We start from the raw sequence: 2,290 nt of genomic DNA, 5'->3' as shown, positions 1-2,290 counted from the left end.
GGCTCTGGACACTGGGGCAGGGTGAGGCCAGGGGTCTTGTAGGCACTGGCCTTTGGCTACACTTCCTTGTAAAATGAGTCGCTGATGAGAACAGTGATGTGCGGGACACTGTGATGGGTGGTGGTGTTGGCAGAAGCGGGCGGGGAGGAAAGCCCTCAGGCAGAATGAGTGCCTAGTGAGACACCCTGCCGGGAGGGAAGGGATGCAGTGTAGCTGGCCTGCCACCTGCTGGCCAGCTGGGCACTCGACAGCAGCTGCGGCCAGCCCAGCCCAGCCCAGTGAGGGGACCTAAGGAGCTCTGGTCCACCGCAGCCAGGAAGACAGGCGGATGACCAGCAGACAGGCCATCCTGCCCACCTGACCCGGGGCTGCCTCAGGCCCTTCAGAGGGCGTCGCAAAAGACTGACATTCTCACACCGCCTGGTTGCCACTCCTCCAACCTATTTCCTCCCCTCCCCTGGCCCTTGAACAAGTGGTTGGCAACTGCCCAGGACATTGTGATCTGTATCCCAGGCCACGTGGGCCAGCAGACATGTTCAACATTCTGCCCGCCAGGGCGATGTCCCTTCTCCACGTCCCTCCCCGGGTGGGCTGTCTGCGAACTTAGAGTTGGTGCCAGCATTTCCTGCAGCTCTGTCTGCAAATGACATATGAACACATCTTCTCAAATGGTCTAGGGACTCCCCAGGGGGCCTGGGGTGTGTGTTGAGGGAAAGATGGCAATGCAGCTGTTTAGGGGGGGGGTGAGGGGGCTGAGCCCCTACAAATACACCTGAGCCTTCTAGATGCCTCAACCCTAAGCCCATACAGAGCACCTGTGCATGACGATAGCGCCTTAGTGCCAAGGGAGAGATACGCGCTCCTGGTGGGCATCCCGGTCTCAGGGCCACCCGGCGTCCCACAGTCAGGCATCCCCTCTCCATGACAGCCCAGTAAGAAGCCACTCGTTCCATGTCCAGAGAAGAAGAGATCTTTGCCAAAGAAAGCCTAGCTTTGCTCAAAACCCCAGGAGACCATGGAATGTTGCATGGGGCCTGCCAAGGGCCCACAGAAACTGGCGCCCCATGGAGTGCTTGGTCCTCAGGCCCAGGGCAGAGCAGCCTCACTTCCCTGGAGCAGCCACTAACTGTGGTGCATAAGAAAGCACTGCACTTACTCACATGCAAGAGAAACAGTGACTTAACTTAGAGGCAAGCAGCTGCTGTTTGAGAATCTGGGCTGGGCAGTGGCCGGCAGCACTTTAGCAGCTTCAGGATGTCAGAGTCAAGGGCTTTGGGTTTTCCTGCCCTTTCCCTCAGTCCCAAGGTCGTGGCTTTGGCTCCAGCCACCATGGCTTTGCTCCAGGCGAGAGGAAGGGGAAAGCAGGGGAAAGAGGAAGTGGTGGCACCCACCTCAGGGCAGCAACACCCGCAGACACTTCTGGAGGACTCGTTCTACGTGGCACAGGCAGAACGAGGAGCCCTGGCTGCAAGGAAGGCGGGGAGCGACAGTTTTTAAGCTGGGCACGTGTCCACCTCCGACAAAATCTGAATTGTGTCGTTGAAAAGGCAGAGGAGGATGGATATGCGGTGGCATTCTCTGCCAGACGTGCCTCCTAGGGTCACGGTGACAGAAAGCACCGGCGCCCAGAGGACCTTAGCAAGCTGCCTGCACACACTAGGTTCTCAGTAAATGTGGGGGCAGGGGTGATCGGTCAGCAGTTCCTCCTCCAGGCACACACTTGATTTTTCCTATCCTCCTCATCAGAGGGACCCCTGGCCGTCTCCCCATTTTGTAGAGGCACCAGCAGGGCGGGGGGATGGGGCCAGTGAGCAGAGGCCAGGCCCACCCATCCCCCAGCCCTGCCCAGGGTCCCTGGCCCCTGAGGCTCCCGCAGGGGCTGGGCAGGAGCAGGGCTGCTCCTTCGGGAGCAGAGAAGCCCTGGGACCTGGATGAGGCCCCTTTGCAGTGAGATGACACCCTCAGCCAAAACTCACACCAGCGGCATCTCCTCATCGGTGTGGGAGCTCAGGAGCGAGGCCCACCCCCTCCCAGCCCAGGCAGCTGCAGGAGCCCTTCCACCTCCAGGCAGTGGGCTCCGGGGTCCTGAAGAGCCAGAGCTAGGCTCAGGGAAGGGGCCTGGCCAGCCCTGGGTGGGAGCAGGGATCCCCGGCTGAGGGCTGAGGAAGGCCCAGAGAGCAGGAAGGGTGGACAGGCTGAGACCCACAGGAGAGACGCGGAGACAGACCAGAGGGAAGGGAGAGAGAGAGAGAGAGAGAGAGAGAGGGAATGTTCTGGAAGAAAGGCTCTG

Source organism: Myotis lucifugus, unplaced genomic scaffold (genome assembly GCF_000147115.1).
Source record: "Myotis lucifugus unplaced genomic scaffold, Myoluc2.0 scaffold_331, whole genome shotgun sequence".
Taxonomy (NCBI): Eukaryota; Metazoa; Chordata; class Mammalia; order Chiroptera; family Vespertilionidae; genus Myotis; species Myotis lucifugus.
This window is presented reverse-complemented; position numbering follows the sequence as displayed.